We start from the raw sequence: 18,066 nt of genomic DNA, 5'->3' as shown, positions 1-18,066 counted from the left end.
TGGGGGAAAGCAGGAAGGAAAAAAAACTGGACAAAGACTGCAGTGACTTCAAAGCTGCTGCTAGGGTTGCCTTCCCACGTGCAGAAACGCAAAAAAAATCAAGGTTATTTGGAAGCTGAACCATGGAAAACCACTAGAGCGGAATCACCCATTGGCAACTATAATACAGCAGGTCTCCCACTCTATTTTTCTTAGTGTTCCAAACAATTGAGCTGACATTCTCAGAGATTCCATCCTTCATCCAAGTGATTCTTACTGCAAAATGATAGGCAGAAGAAATCCTAACTACCCCTCAGGGCTATTCTGACCCTGTTAAAGATCCAAAGCATATTGCTTAGACTATTAACGGAATTCAAATCCCCAGTCAACTATGAAGCTCACAGGCTGACTAACGGTGGCAGAGATGTTCTAATTTTAAAGGGCCACTATTTTCTATAGAGGTAGACCAGGCATCTTGACTCCGGAGACACATGCCATAGATAATAATGACCCTTTAAAAATTAAAGAGACCCAAGCTGCAAGAAATAGCTGATGGGTGCAGGAGGAACTTCCTTTCTTTCTCTCTCCACTACTCCTCCCCTTTTATGAGGATTGAGAATGATTGTGGGCTTTATTATGTATTGGAAGCATTGTTTCAGTATTTCCAGGGTAACTTTCTGAAATGCCAACAATCGTTCCAATGTTTAATGATAACAGCAACCATTCCCTTACTAACTTTCCAATATGGAATTAGAATATTTTCTTAAATAATTTCTGTTTTGTAACCCACCTTCCACCTCAATGTCATACTATAAAAATATGGTTTCATGATTATTTTTATCATGCGTCTTTTAATTGTTAGCTGGTGTGGTGACCTTGATTGGGCAGAAAGGCAGGATATAAATTTTGTCAAAAATAAATAAAACATAAATGAAATCAAATGAAGTATTAAACAGAAAATGATGTGAAACTAAAGCATTACAAGGGAGAAGCAAAATCAATGTGGATATTTCTGAATTAAACCAGTAATTCTATCTCGTTGCCAGTATCAATCCTTCCTTTTAGTATGAAACTGCTGTAGAGTATAAGGTATGTTTTAATCTGCTCTCTCAGTGAGAAATGCTTAGCATCAATGGTTTTGCACCTCAGGAATCCTTTGAACATACATGAATATATGGAACTGCCTTATACTGAATCAGACCATTAATCTATCAGGCAATTTGTGACTGTCCAGGATCTTAAGCAGAGATCTTTCGAATCAGCTACTATCTGAGGGGCTGTGGCTTAGTGGAACAGCATCTGCGTGGCATGCAGGAGCTCCCAGGTCCAATCCCCAACATCTCCAGTTAAAAGGAACAAGTAGTAAGTGATATGAAAGGCCACTGCCTAAGATCCTGGAGACTCACTGCCAGTTTAAGTAGACAGTACTGACTTTGATGGACCACTAGTCTGATTCAGCATAAGGCAGCTACGTCTATTGAGTTATGATCCTCGTAAATGAAGATGCTGAGGATTGAACTCAGGGCCTTCTACCTGTGAAGCAGCAGCTCTCCCACTGTGCTGCAGTCCTACCCCTTTCTGCGGCTCAGGCATGTAGAGGCTGTGTGGCAGAGGTGTTGTGAAAAGGCTTCCCTTAAAGGAAAAAATTTGAAAACCAGCAGCCAAAGTTTAATTCCAAAAAGCCATGCGCTGCATTATAGCACCATACATGGCCGAAATATTCATCATCTATGTGACAATTCTCAGTGCTCATGTAGAGGCATAAAGTGACTTAGGAGTATTATACGATGGATAAATAAAAGGCAACAATAATGGGACTATCAGGATAGAACCTCTCGTGGAATAGTCACTGGTTAAACAACAGTTTCAGGAGGATAGTCCATGTTAGTCTGCAGCAGAACAGCAAGATTTGAGTCCAGTAGCACCGTGAAGACCAAGAAGATTTTCAAAGTATAAGCTTTGGAGAGTCAAAACTCCACTGGATTCTCTGATGAAGGGAACTTTGACTCTTGAAAGCTTATTCCCCGAAAATCTTGTTGATCTTTAAGATGCTACTGGACTTGAATTGTGGTTAAACAACAGGGAGCAGACAACAAATGACAATTCTTATAATGAAATAAGCAGTTCAAAGAAGTAAGCAGTGGGTTTCCTGGGTATCTGTACTAGGACTAGTGCAGTGTAAGCTTGTTTATAAATCATCCATAGTCAGGGGTGAGCAACAAGTGGCCAAGCTAGCAGATGACACCAAATTATTGATGGTGGAGAAAACCATAGAAAATTGTGAACTATAGCAAGATAATCACTCCAAATCAGGTGAATTGGCAATAATGTTAGCAAATGAGGCTCATGATGAGTAAGTGAGGTTCAATATAAACGAGGTTCAATATACATAATTATACACTTGAGTAAAACATCTTCATATATAGACTGATGGAATCCAAAATAGCAATGACTGACCATAAAGGAGATCTTGGAGTTGTAGGTGGATGGAAATGTTGTCTCCTTGTGCAGAGGCAGAGAAGAAGGAAAATTCTATGCTAATTAGGATAGGGAATTAAAATAAAACTGCAAATATTTAAGGGATGGCCACATTTGAAATATTTATATATTTCTGGCTACCCCATTGCAAAAAGTATATTATAGGGCTGGAGAATAATAGAGATCTGATCAAAAGCTTGAAGCACCTTCCTATATGAGGTTTACATAGTAGAGGTTTATAACATTTATAAAAGTATTCGTGTTGCAGCACAAGCAGATAGAGAGAATACAATGGAACTGATAGGCAGTAAGTTCAGGAGGACAGATGAAAGAAAGTACTTATTTGTACAGTGCACGATTAACTTTTGGAATTCATTGCTATTGGATGCAATGATGGCCATTTTAATAGGTGGCTTTAAAAAGCCATTTGATATATTCAAGGAGAACTGGATCTTCTATTAATTACTATCGCTAAATGGGACTAGAGATTGGCATGAACAGAAAAAAATGAACACATGTTCGTTGTTTGTTGCCATCCACGAACAGGGACTCACGAACAACCACAAATATGGCCCTGTTCATGAACTTGTTCATGGTTGGCTGTTCGTGGGGGCCAGCAGGCTCTCCTCCAGCCATCATCCAAGTCAAGATCCCTACTGCACCACTCCCAAAAACCTGACCTGAGCAGGCACCAGGAAAGGTACCAATAATAAATAACAGTGTGGCCCCAGAACCTGGCAGCAGCCCTGGAACTTGAAGGGGTAGATCCGTACCACACTACTCCCAGAAACCTTACCTGAGCAGGCAGCAGGAAAAGTACCAATAATAAATAATAGTTTGGCCCAGAGCCTGGCAGCAGCCCTGGAACTTGAAGGGGTAGATCCCTATTCCACTACACACAAAATTCAAGCTCCAATGCAACTCTATCAAAATACCAAGAGCAACTGTCTCTCCACTGTCTACAAAGTCAGAGCTGGGAGCCCCCTCCCCCCTGCTCTTTGCTCCCTTTTTGTAACAAATTTGGAGCTCCGTACTTGAAAGGAAGACCTGCCTATCAAGCTAAATTGGGCTTAGATTGGGGTTTCCAGGGCAACAGCATGAGTTCAGACAGAGTTCAGACAATCCCTGCATAAGTTGCCAAGGGAATTGATTGCAGGTGCCAGACTGTCTGGCTTGATGAACAGCAACAAACAGTTATAGTTCTTCTTATGACCTTCCATAATACCACTCATCTCCACACTAGCCCACCACTTTCAGACACAGAAAGATACTTGACACGGAGGGATACTTTATTAATCATTTGCACACTGCATTTGCTTGTAGGAAGTAAAGAGTTTTGAAGTGTTCACATTAGCGTGTTCAAGTGTTCATGTAAGAGGTTATTCTCTGGTTCTTTAGCTGATAATGCAGTTTGTCAGGATGACATTAAAAGCGGAAAGGGTGATTAGTCAAGCAGAGTTGCAGCGGTCATCAAACCACCATCTGTTTTCTAAAAGATACAGATTTTGAGATTTTGAATTAATATCTGCAAGTCTGAAAGCTCTCCTTCTCTGTGCCCCTGAAACAATTTCTGTGACAGCCCTTACTTCTTAGGGTCTACTTCTTCAGCAAATCTTGAGCTGAATCACTCAAGGGCCAATTCTTACATAGCAGAAAGAATGCAAGTATCACTCTTGCCTTGATTCTTCCCACAGTGCTCAAAACTGGTTTGAATTTACAATATCATGAGGTTTATGACGAGATTGTTTCTATGCCACCGGTTTCACACATGTGATCTCTGGGGTTCAAACATCACTTAAGTGGTATGGAATGGTGTTTCAAGAAAACCATATCGTGGGTGTAAAATAATTATATAAATATGGGAGGTAGGATTCTCAAAAGCCTTATCAGTATATGCTCATCTGATGTCTGTCCTAGAGATTATCAATATTTCTGAAACTGGAAGTGGTAGAGGTATTGCCTGTACAGCATGCATCCATTATATAATTATCACTATTGAAACAGAATGTGCAGGTTTTGGTGTTGAAAAGGAAAAAAACCCTTGCAAATCTTTTTGGCCTGAGATAAGAGTGGAATAATAACAACCAGAGGAATGCTGGTCACTTTTATATCATTTTCATATATTTTCAAAATGATGGTCTGTGTGTCCATTCTCACTTTTTCCTACCTGATTCTCTGATACTTCATAGCCATTTTTAGTTATGACAGTTTTGGTACTTAAACTGTACATGAGGGGAGATTGCACCACATGCAATCCTCCCGATGTGCATGTTCACAATTTTGTGTGACTAAGGCAACGTGTGTATTCGGATTAATTTGGATTAATTAAGGCTATGCATTCATGTGTACTAAAGCTGGAAAAAAAATCATGCTTCGTCCTATTAATGCAAAATGTTGATTTTATGAGGAGGATTGTGGTTAGTGCCATCTCCCCTTATGTGTGGTTTGAGCACCAAACTATGATGGACTGAAAAAGGCTTAGATCAACCCTAGATCTATACCTACCTATTCGGTTTGTTGTAGATTCTTTGAAGCAGCTCTTCCATATATTATCCATAATACCTAGAACTTTGTTAGAAATAAATTATTGTTACTACTGCTGTTGTTACATGCGGTGGCACACTACTGCTAAAATATTAGCAAAACGGTGTTTGGTTTAAATAGCAACAAATAAGATGTTTCACTCAAGCTGCATTCTTTCTTTCTCGTTATACCTGAAATAACCTCCCTGTCTTTGTCTATTGTATTCTTGCCTTATCTGAAACATTCAAGAAGCAAGTCTTACCTCCTCCTCTGCTTTGGTTGGAGACAAAAACAGAGTTGGTTTTTTTCTGAGCAGTGAAGGTATGACAGAGGCATTATTCCCCATGGCCTGCAAGCTCTCCCTTCCTTCGCCCATCTTCAAACAGGTTTTGCTTGGTTTTGTGACTCTCTAAAAGCCTTTGAAAACTGTTTTACTAGAATCCGCAGTGGAACAAAAGAACCTTATGGCACACCATGACAGAATTATTTTGATCACATCAGCTTCTTCAAGGATTCCTTTTGGCTTGCAAGTATATGCATTGTGGCACTCTTCTGTTAGGTATGTGCGCTCTTACCTTCGGCAGCAATGAAAATTTTCGTCACAGACTCCAACTTTTGCAAAATCAGGAGGACACGTATACATCACACACCACCCTCTAATTTCCATGCATGAATTGAGATTGTTTATAGCAAATCCTGTACACACATACAAAAAAAAATGGGAGGAGGCCTGAGCCAATAATCAATGGTACATTGCTATAATCCAACATTTAATATTTCCTTATAGCTTGCAAAATTATTTCACAGTGCAGTATCTATTTGTGTGTACATTCTGGGTTGGATCCAAGCAGCTTTTTCACGTGAAGAAGGAAGGAGGGGGTCTCTTTTCATCATCTGCATGGACAAAAGTCATGCTTGATGCAGGCTGTAGTAAGGAGAGGAATTGGGCAAGACTGAGAGCCAAGCTACAAGTGACGCCTGACACAGGTTGGACACTTGTCAGTTTCCCTCAAGTTTTGATGGGAAATGTAGGCATCCTGGTCTTGCAGCTTGGCTCTCCATTTAATTGAAGTTTACAGAGCGGCAGTCTATGGGAGGGAGAACGTGCAGTTGGGAGGGGGTTGCAGGCATTGGGCTCTCGCCAGGTGCCTCCCTTCCCCTCCCCTGGGTGTGTGCGTGTGGGTTTCTGTAAACTTCAATTAAATGGAGAGCCAAGATGTAAGACCAGGATGCCTACATTTCCCATCAAAACTTGAGGGAAGCTGACAAGTGTCCAACCTGTGTCAGGCGTCACTTGAAGCTTGGCTCTAAGTAGAAAAGCTGGCTGGACCCAACCTGGTGTTGTCAGGTCCCCTTACCCTCCTGGCAGGGGTGGGACCTGGGGGGGGTATTCAATCAGAGCATAGCTTTACTGATCAAACCTATCCCTCAGACTGCAGGAAGAGGGGGAGAAGTAGAGTATTTTATATAGGAGCCTATTTTTACCAACAGTTTCTCCATATTCACTGCTGTTTCTGTAGATTCATTGTCTTGTGTATGCACATTGTACACATTCTTTTGTCCATTTTAGATGGCATTACATTCAATATGTCATTTATATGTATAATATACATATATGGTTGTATCCAGTGGTCATCTTCATTAACAGAAGAGATTCCCATCAAAAGAGTGTAACTTTACCAGCTCCCCCATCCCACTGCAACCTCAAATACTTCCTCAATACTGCTCCTGGGAGGGCTCAAGGTTCTGAGAAATGGCATGGGATGAGTCAGAGGTCTGCTGCAGTACAAAGAAGGAATCAACAAAAATCATCTCCCCTCTTCATTAGTGGAACTGAACCACTGGACCCAATTCATAACATATACTGAAGTTCTGATTACACACTGAGGTAACATTGAAAAATGTGTACAATTTCAAGGAAAATGGTACAAAGAAATAGAAGATGGTGGGGGGGAAATAAAGAATCACAAGTTTGATTCCCACAAAGAAGAGAAACTGTAATGGGTATTAACAGTGTACTCTATGCATGTGTAATTTGGATATATGTCTTCTGTGAATCAACCATAAGTCACACAAAATAGCCAAGGTGAGGAGAGAAACTTCTCCTCAGTTGTCTTTCACTCCTTCCTATCAGAAACTGTGGACTTAGGTTTTAAGGACAAGGCTTTCTCTTTGGTGGTATCACACCTGTGAAATACTATCTACACCACTATGGACCTGATGCCGTCTTCTAGGACAGCTGAGTAGCTTTAGAACAACATCATAAATCAGGTCAGTAATGTATTATTTTCCATATCTTACAGAAGGGTGACTGGAGCACAGTGAATTCCTGAAGGCCATCTAGCATGTTCTTTTTTTAAATAGTAATATGAGAACCATTGAGGTCTTCTTCAGTGCTGTGGCTCATCATTCTTATAAAACAGCTGTTCTTCCCAAATCTGCCTCTGCAGTAATGTATATGACATAAGAAAGGGAGCAAGTGTAAGGAAGGATAAGAAAGGAAGGAGAATATACTTCATGAAGGTGAAATATGAATCCTGACATTTTGCTAAAGAAATTACTTACCTAGATCAGGAAGGAGAATCAAGGCAAGTACAATAAAAAAGAGAGAACAGGTCTTCATTGCTCAGAGAATGGTTGGAATTCTGTATCCTTACAACAGAAGACACCTGGAGAACTGGAAGCAGACTACATTGTGCTACATATGTTGTAAAACATGTTCCAAACATAAACTGGGCAATACATCATATAATCAATCATTTGGGAAGAATAAAAGGTTCTTTGTACCTGAAACAGCCCTAAGCATAATAGCTGTTCTTCGGATGGAATGATAGAACATTGATTCTCAGGAGATAGGGAGAGGAAGCAATAGGGTTGAGGAGTAACTTTACCACATGCAAGTCTGATCCGGTAGTGTATATTATTAAATGTCCTTGTGAGAAGTTCAAATTCCCACTCAGCCGTGGAAGCTGGCTCAGTGATCTTGGCCCAGGTTTTCTCTCACATCCTAACTTACCTCCTACTGTTGTTGGGCAGAATATGATAAAACTCCTTGTGTCCACATTGGGGAGTAAAGGTGGATTTAAGTAAAGATAGAAATAACAGGATAAATATAAATGTTTACCCTAGATTGTTTGGAACCATGATACCTAATTCCATCTGAAGTGTCTCTGCCAGCAGAATGCAGTCAAGGTCAAATCCTCTTTTGTTAGGTCACAAAGACAGTGAAATATCTCATCCAAAAAGCCCCTTTAACAACCTCTCTCCTTCCTTTTCAGATGGTAGGTAAAACAAATTTTTGTTCAAGAGGGAGAATAAATGACTTCAAGAGGCCATTTGCTATTTTGTACTCTGAATTTTTAATCCGCTACGCGCTGTTTCTGAGATGCCATGGTTTCCAAACAATTTTGTTAGCCACTATGGACACTTATGAGTGGAAAAGTTATTTCATATACACAAACAAATACATCTATAAATAAATGATGAGGAGTGAGGTCTTCCATTTACCTACCTGAAGCAAGGACTTATCTTTCCCGCCCCCCTGCCCCCAGCCCCAATTTCCCAGCCTGAGGAACAGAACGGAATAAAAAATAGCCTCCATATAGTGATGCTCCAGGAATTTAACCTAGAATCTATGGTAAAAAGCATAGAGACTAGAGGAGGCAGCCTAGAGCATCACCTGGAAGTTATATCACATCATCTCTAAATGCTGCCATCCCCAGGCACCATTCCCCAAATCACCCAGTGTTTGCCAAGGTAGTTTTGGGGAACCTTAGTGGAAATGCCTGTATGTTACAATGATCCATAGAAGAGTGTCTACATAGTGTCTCTGAAATGGTAGGCTGAGCCATGAAGCAGTGCGACAATGGCATCAAGGGGAACTGCAGAAAGACTAAATTTACCAGTACCTCACAAAATTAATCATTTGGAGAAAAGAAAGTGTCCTTTGTACTTGGAACAGACCTAGGAATAATAGATGTTTCTTGGACAGAATGATGGAAAGCTTAGTCTCAGTATGAAGCACTAGGGAAGAGCAAGAGGGGGCATTGTCTTAGTCCAAGCTTCTTGATTACAATTTACTTATTTATTAAAAAGAGAAAAAACCAGATCTACCTTTTGTTCTTTTTGTGATTTTAACTGAGTATGACCTCAACATATGGACTAGGATTAATACCATATTGATCTATCTATTTTTATCCCACTACACTTCCTCCAAGAAGATCAGGGTGGCATATATGCATTTTGTCCTCACAACAAGTTTATGAGGTAGCTTAGGTAGAGTGACTGGCTAAGACCCCTCAGTGAGCTTCATGGCTAAATGATGGTTTGAACTGTGGTCTTTTATCGTTTCCCCTCTGTATCAGACTTCTGTTTGTATTCAAATTTCTATAGTTTATATACATATTGCATTGCTATTGAATGCCCAAGCCATTTATCATACTGACTCACACTGTGTAATCCACCTTGAGTCTCAGTGAGAAAGCAAAATAGAAAAGAGTCCAGTAGCACCTTTAAGACTAACCAACTTTACTGTAGCATAAGCTTTCCAGTTTCTCCATACCCTCCATGCATCTGACAAAGAGAACTGTGGTTCTCGAAAGCTTATGCTACAGTAAAGTTGGTTAGTCTTTAAAGGTGCTACTGGACTCTTTTCTATTTTGCTACTACAGACTAACACAGCTAACTCCTCTGGAGTGGTGAGAAAGGTGCACTATAAATAATGTAAATAAATAAACCACTACATGTTGCTACCATATGAAGAAAGCAAAGATGCCTGACTAGCTGAAAGTTTCTACAAACTGTGCCAAAGCGAGTAATTCAGCACGTAGGCTATCAGGCGAAAATGTTCTGACCATCTCTGCCGGGAATTGAAAGTTTCGGTTGAAGTTAATCATGCAAAAAACCTTCAGTTAACTATAAATGACACACATGATTTCTCCTACTTTTGGTTCCCAGCATCTGTAATCCCAGCATTTTTTTACATAGTGGTTCTACTTGCCTAACTTTGCTAGAAGACATTAATAGCCCTGTTCTCAATGAGTACTTCAAATGTAGTGATTTGTCACTCTATCTAGTAGTCAACAGGCTGACCTTTGTATGAATGATGGAAGCAGTAAATGGGCCCATCCACAGGCAAAGTAAGGCGTCTCCCTCCTTTGGAAAGTCCTCAGATACGCAGAAAAAATATGACTACATTGACCAAAAGAGAAGAAAACACTAAAGAAACAGCCTGATGAAGACTGAAAATGCACCAGAAGCGATCAAAGGTTGTTAACAACTGAAATATCAGAGCCGACCAGGAATCCCAGGACCATGGGGTCTGGAGAGGAGGGAATGCAGCTTTGCCTCCACACTGTAGTCCCAACCCAACCCAGTTTCAGAGCCATTTGCCCCCCTGGGTGGCTGCTCATGCAAGTATCAGTGCATGTGCAGCTGCCCAATGGGTTAAATACTGCCCTCCAGGGCCATTTCAGGCCCGGAAGAGCACGGGGAACACCTCCTCCTCCCTGCACCAGCCAGAACCAGGGCCCTGCAGCACTTTTAGAGGGAATTCTCCATGGGGACTGACAGCTGGCATATGTCCACCAGTCCCTGAGGAGAACAAATGACAAATGTCACTTGTCTAATTTGGTCTTAGTTAAAGGGAAAAGGGGAAGAGCGAATGAAAATCAGCCTGCTTGAAGCCCCAGAGAGTCCTGGGAGATTGAAGAGGGTGGGGTGCCTAAATTCTGTAATGCCCCAAAGTAATGAAATCTGATGCATGTAGGCTGCTATGGGCAAAATGAATTATTTAATGGAAGCAAAATGGTGTGGAACAGTTTATTTTTATAACAATGCATGCAGTATGCAAAGCTCAAGAACCTTGCTCCATTGGAACAATTTAAGAAGACCTCGAACATTAAAGGTGAACTGAAATGTCACAGAAATGATTTTTCTTCTAAATGGATTTTTCAGATTCACATCTCATATTTCTTCCAGGGAGGTGTATACAGGATCCCTGGAGCTTCTGCATCCAAGCACTGACAAGACCTCGGACTTGCTTAGTGTCATCAAGGCAACACAGACTGTCACCTCGCCCAGGATAGCCTCTCTGCCAAAATACAGAAATAATGAGAAGGGATCCCCATTTGACAAGACCATTAAAATTCTCACTTGCTGAAAAGGCGCAAGAGAGCATGGTGGCGATTTCCCCCCTCTGCTTTTTCCCACTGGAACACTAATCTTGTTCTGGATTCATTTAATTCAGCATCTTTCTTCCAGCCCATTCTGCTTCCCAGGGAACTCAGCCATCAATAATTACATCTTCCAAATATAGTCAAGAATTTTGTGCCAAATATCAATAAGCAGCAAATATGAAGTGCCACTGCATGTTATCAAAATTTCCCAGTGTTGGTGGTGTACCATTGTGGCTAAAAGACTGAAATCAAAAGGTGTCCAAATTTTATCTCTGCCATGAAGTTGGCAGGTAAGAAGGAATCCCTAATGTGGTGCCCATGGTCACCATGGGACCCAGCAATGTCTTTCCTGGCACCTACCAAATTGATGGGGCCAGGTGGGACTTCTGCTCAGCAAGTCTTCTAACTGGCCATGGGAGATTTGCTTGGCTGCGACTATATTAAACAGTTGCTTTGTTAGCAGCTACCACCACAGCACAAGGATCTTTACCACATAACTGAAGGTGTATGCAAAAAAATGTTTTTAAACAATGTCTTCATTTTAAAAGGCTTCCTGTTAAATAGACCTTCTTCATGAAATGTTGAAAAGTTACCATTAGAGTTAATGCATGATCTCACTCTCTGACATTTTGTGGATAGCTCTGCCTCTAGCAAGCATTTTGTGGTGGGCTCTGCTCTTGTGGCAGCCATTTTGTAGTTGCACCCACCACTCTGTGTTAGAATTCCAAAGAAACCGGAAGACTCAAAAAGATTGGGGACCACTGTGAGCACACTGTGATTGACAGTCAAAGCCTTGCCCTGAAGCAATTCCCAAATGGTGACAGTATCTCTGTGGGGAAGGGAGGATAGTGGAATGAGGTGATAGTACACATGCATGAATTGCTACCCAGGTGAGGCATGCCCAACTGCCTCGCCTCAGAATGGCTTCTGCTGTCAGAGCTGTGCAAGAGTTGCTTGGCCAGAGCTCCAGTGGCAGCTGCTCTCAGCCAATGGGTAGGGTAGGGTGTGACTCTAACCCTGATCCTAGCCAGCTTTTTCTCTCCCTGATTCTCCTGATCCTAACCCATTTAGCTACTCCACAGGAAGGGGAAGGGTATCTTAACGGGAGAGCAGAAGTTCCTTAAACTCTACTTTTTTCTTCCCAGGAATAAAATATATTTCACTGTATTACAGAGCACTGTTGTGAGGAACCTCTCATGGGAATAGGGTTGCCAACCTCCAGGTGGGGCCCAAGGTTCTCCTGGGAGTAAAATTGATCTGCAGGTATTTCTTTAGCCTGAACTGGCAACCTAATATAGGAAGCCATACAGGACCTAAAAGGGTGGGCAGGGCATGGGCTAAGCTAGCAGATATTTAAGCAATAAGCATCCTTAACATTATTAATATAAGTTTCTGTAAGGATTACAACATAATGCAAGAAACTCTATTTAAATATTAAACATTATTATCATTATGCACCTGTTAACATCAAGACTAGACTACTATAATGCACTCTACATAGGTCTCCCCTAAAAGTCAACTCAGAGACTCCAATTGCTGCAGAATGTTGTAGCTCGGTGATGCATTTACTCCCATTCTGCAGTCACTCCATTGGCTCCCCATCAGTTACCATGCTCAGTTCAAGGGATTAGCTATCACATACAAGGACCTTCACAACTGTGGTCCTTCATATCTGTGGGACTGCCTCTCACTCTATGCTATGCCACAGCAGTTTCCCTCACCTGCCTTCTAAGGGTACCACCCTGCAAATGGGCAAAATCAACAGCTATCTGAATATGTGCACTATCTGTTGTGGCCCCATCCTTATGGAATGGCCGGCCTGATTAGGTTAGGAAGGCTCCCGCTCTCCTGGCATTCTGCAAATTGTTCAGGAAGGCTCTTTTACAGTTTAATATTAATATTTATTCTTTTACAGTCTATACTGTAAAGAAATAGTACAAAGAGACGCATTGGTAAAGAGCTAAGGAGTACAGATTATACTATATACTGTTTGTTGCAGTAAGTAAGTTCCTACTGGGTAATTTTTTCCGTGTTTAATATGCCATGTTTAACTACTTTCACTTTGTTTCAGCATTATTTCAGCTCTGTATCGCATTTATGCTTGTTTTCAAATTTGTGCAATTTTTGCATTTGGATACTGTGATGGACTCAGCTTCAGATGCTGAGATTTCCAGAAGTGAAAGTATGATTGACATGTTTCCTTCCCCCCTCCCCATGTGGCTAGCCTGAAATGGCAGTTGGAGATGGAATGTTGGGGAAGCTGTCAGTTGGAGTTGGAGAGTAAACGAGAGAGTGAAAGGGAGTTGGAGCCTGGCTTTAGACCAGAGAGGGTCAGCCAGAGAATCCTCTGTGTGAGGAAATAATGTTTGTGGAACACTTTTAGTCCTAGGACTAAAGTGGAGAAAACCAGCACTAACTCCTGCTTAGACTTGAGAGATATGGGAATTATAGAAGGCCAAGGAAGTGGGTAGAAAGGAGTCTCCCCTTCAGTGCCAGGAACAGTGTTATAGCTCATAACGATAACGCCTGCCTAGTATCTAGGAAGGGTTTGTCTCAGTGGAGCACCCTAAGGTCAGGAGAGGAGGGAAAGTCGTGCTGTGTTTGGGTTTGAGTATATAAAGTATAACATCTGTGAAGCAGTGTCAACTAGAGATGGGCACGAACTGCATTACGAACTTCAAAAACCCATGAAATTGGCGATCGCACGATCGCGAACCGGGAGTTCGTGATTGTCCACGGCCAACGAACCAGCGTTCGGAAGAAGCCAATGTCTGCCAAACTCTGTCTGCACTCCTTCTGTCGCCCTGGAAACCCGAATCGAAGCCCAGCTTACCTTGATCGGCAGGTCTTCCTTCCAACCACGGAGCTGCAAAGTGGTTACAAGTTGGGAGAAGACACCCGGGGGGGAGGGGGTGTTCTGAAGCCACGGGCAGTCCAATCTCATCCCCGCAAACCCTGATAGGCAGCTCTGACGGCCAAACACAGACCTCCTGCGTTGCTCTGTGGGACCTCAGCTTATAAAAAGCACTGGGCTCCCAGGCTGGGTTTCACTTTCAGTGAGCAGTGGAGTGTGAGAGCTGATGCTTGCTACTTGCTAGCCTTTGGGGAGAGAGACAGAGTATAATCGAGCTTGGATTTTGGGGATAGGGATCTATCTCCTCTGGTTCCAGGGCTGCTGCCAGGCCCTGGGGCCAAGCTCACTGGGCACCTCGGCTGAGGGCTCACAGTATTAGTGCTGGATCTGGTCAGGACTCTGGGAGTGGTGGGCTAGGGCTCTAGTCCCTCCCTCCATCTGGTGCCAGGGCTGCTGCCAGGCCCTGGGGCCAAGCTCAGTGGGCACATTGGCTGAGGGCTCACAGTATTATTACTAGTGCCTGATCTGGTCAGGCCTCTGGAAGTGGTGGACTAGGGCTCTAATTCCTCCCTCCCTCTGGTGCCAGGGCTGCTGCCAGGCCCTGGGGCCAAGCTCAGTGGGCCCATTGGCTGAGGGCTCACATTAGTGCCTGATCTGGTCAGGCCTCTGGGAGTGGTGGGCTAGGGCTCTAGTCCCTCCCTCCCTCTGGTGCCAGGGCTGCTGCCAGGCCCTGGGGCCAGCAAAAGAAGTGGAAACCCACCCGGGAAACTAGAAAGTATCTCTATATATTGTGATGATATGTAATAGTATGTGATCAAACCAAAATGATCATGAATATATCAAACATTCATACAGTCATACAGAAAGTGTATTCATACAGTCTTAATAGTTTCTAAACATAATACATTCAAAAGTCTACAAATTTAAAAGTTTCTACACAGACTCAATGTCCCATTAAAGTCTTCTCAGTAACAAACAAACGCTCCAGGTATGTACTGCATGGTAAGTATATGTCCATTTATGGCAGTATTTAAATCCTTCTCATGTTCCTTTATCTGTTCTCTTTCAGGTGCCTTCCGTGTCACTCTCTGGGTTGTATGAAGTACTCTAATTGATTCAGGCGATCCCACAGCCCCTGAGGAAGTCGGGACGATGAAATCTGCCATCTAGCCAGTTGCAGCTAGGGCTGTTTCATGTTGGATCCTTTGTGTAACATCTTATGAGGCACCTGAAAGAGAACAGATAAAGGAACATTTGTTGGGGGGAGAAAGGGGGCAACCAGCTCTTCTGAGCGGGGGTCAGTGGGAGGGTCACTTTGCCCTGAGGGCGATGCTGGTGGGAGCAGAGCGCACCGGCAGACCGCGCTCGCGGAGGTTGTCCCCTTGGGGTCTGGGACAGCACTGCTTAGAACCTCGAGGCTGATGGCTCATGAGGGGGGCCTTTGCGTCTTGGCAGAGATGATTGCCCTACATGGCTTGCCCCTATCCAGCATGGACTGCGTGGACTTCCGCAGGCTACTAAAACATTTCACCCCTTGGTTCGCCATGCCATCGCCACGCACCCTTGCCTGTCGAGTCCTGTGGATATCTTGAATGAGGGCTGGCACATTTGGGTCAGGTTTAGCCAGGTCCAGTCCCACTGCTAACAGGCTTCTGAGACCTTAATAGGCCTTTCTGGCACAGCCAGATCATCATGACACCTCCTTTCTGTGAAGGCAGAAAAGTGGGTGATGCTGGAGGCAGCCTCCTTTGAGCACTTGCACAGCAGCTCACGAACTGTTGCACATGTAGTTAAGCCACACAGTGCCCCTATTCATCGCAAACGCTGAGCCCTCTGAGCAGGGGGGAATGGGTCCCTCGACTCATGTCCTTCCCTCAAAGGCAGGAAGGTGGCTGATGTCAGCTGCTGCTGCTGCTGTCACGTTTCCGTCTCCCCCTCTCAGAAACCACTCTGACCCGTCCAAGCAATGTCTCCTGTCCTGCCTATCTCCTACTTTCCACAAAGGCAGGGTGGTGGGGTCATGTCAGCCGCTGCTTCACGAGGGACTATACTGTTACTGCTCCCTCCTTGGTTACACAGCTCGGTTGCGATCGTGCCACCGATTGTACCATATAGGGATACAGTCGGTTGCACAGTGTGGTGGCTCCACTGTCAACGGGACTGACTGGACCCCTTTCAGCTGGGTGGGAATGTGTCCCGCAACTCCCATCCTTTCCGGCAAGGCAGGAAGGTGGGTACTGTTGGCTGCTGCTGCACTTTTCCTCAGTGGGACCCTTGGGTGCGGACCCGTGGTTGCTGGGGGATCTTTCCGCTCCCCCACCACATGTCGGACAGAACAAGACAGAGAGACAGATAGAAAGATGTGTTAAAAAACAAAAACAAAACCATTGGAAAAAGATGGACACACGAGCATACATATAGATGAAGATAGAGAAAGGAATGTAGAAAACAATATGGTTATAGAAAGAGGAAAAAAAGACAGCTAGAGATGGAAAGAAATAATAAAGGGCAGATATATACGTAGAAAGAGATAGATTCAGATAAATAGTGGTGGAATCACAGGAAGAAACAGAGAGAGACAGTTGCAAATAGACAGTGAGAGGGAGATACAGAGAAACATATAGAAAGGGGCACACAGATATCAACCGTTCTAGAAGTAGAAATAGAATGCAAATGCATCAAGGAGATATAGAATCAAACAGAACACGCCATATCCATGGAAAAAAGGATTGAAAATCAAAAACAGAGAAAGAGACAAACATTATAGAATGTATAAATATAATGAAAAATACACTAGAATGTATGCAGAAACATTAGAGAATGTATGTTAACCGTTAGAGAATGGTGTATGGCTGGAGAACTGTATGTAGAAATAGATAGAGATTGAAATAGAGAGGGGATATCACCCGCCCTTCGGCCCTTGCTGGGAATACCAGCGTGCTCCACTTTGGCCTGGCGGTTGCAGAGGGATCTTCCCACTTACCCTCCACATGACAGGTCCTCTCCCTCCCATTCTTTCCAGCAAGGCAGGAAGGTGGGTACTGTCGGCTGCTGCCACAGAATACCTCAGTGGGACCCTCGGGTGAGGACCCACGGTTGCTGAGGGATCTTCCCCCTCCCCCTCCTCATGATGACATGTCCTCTTCCTCCCATCCTTTCTGGCAAGGCAGGAAGGTGGGTACTGTCAGCTGCTGCCACACTGTTCCTCAGTGGGACCCTCAGTTGAGGACCCGTGGTTTCTGGGGGATCAGGCCCCTGTCCGAATGTCATGTCCTCTCCCACCCATGCCGGGAATACCAGTGCGCTCCACTTTGGCCTGGCGGGCGGGCACATGGGGGGTGCCGCTGGCAAGTGGCCAGACCCCCTGCCCCCTGAGGGGAGGTGGCTTGTTGCCGCATCCCCATGCCCACCATGCCCAGCGGCCACCATCATGGCCCACCGTTCCTGCCCTCAATGGGAATACCAGCGCGCTCCACTTTGGCCTGGTGGGCAGGCACATGGGAGGTGCCGCCGGCGAGCGGCCAGATCCCCCGCCCCCTGAGGGGAGGTGGCTTGTCGCCGCCTCCCCGTGCCCACCGGGCCCAGCAGCCTCTGTCAGCACCCACCTTCTGTACACTGGGCCAATGTCAACCGGTGGCTCTAATTGTATCAAGTGGGAGTTTCCTGGGGGCCTTGGATTGGAGAGGGTATAACTCCAAGATCCCTTTTGCAATCTTGTCCAAACTTGGGTGATGGCTGTAGGAGAGCCTGCAAAACAGTACCTGGGAATATGAGCTTTCTAAGTGCAACGGGGGCCATTCTGCACCCCACGAACCGCGAACCGTGAACCGGTTCGGCAACAGAAAATGTTCGTTGCGGTTCGCGACCTCGGGATCGTCGTCGTCACTGAACCACGAACCGCAGAGTCGTTAATTTTTTTTGGTTCGTGCCCATATCTAGTGTCAACCTCTGAACGAAGCCAGCAACCTAGTGTTATTCCAAGTGTTTTGTGCCTCACACCAGTGAAGTTCCTGTACAAAACCCTTTCTGTTTCTTCAGTTCAAACACCTGCCTACC

The sequence above is a fragment of the Eublepharis macularius genome, chromosome 1, assembly GCF_028583425.1.
Source record: "Eublepharis macularius isolate TG4126 chromosome 1, MPM_Emac_v1.0, whole genome shotgun sequence".
In the NCBI taxonomy this organism is placed as follows: Eukaryota; Metazoa; Chordata; class Lepidosauria; order Squamata; family Eublepharidae; genus Eublepharis; species Eublepharis macularius.
This window is presented reverse-complemented; position numbering follows the sequence as displayed.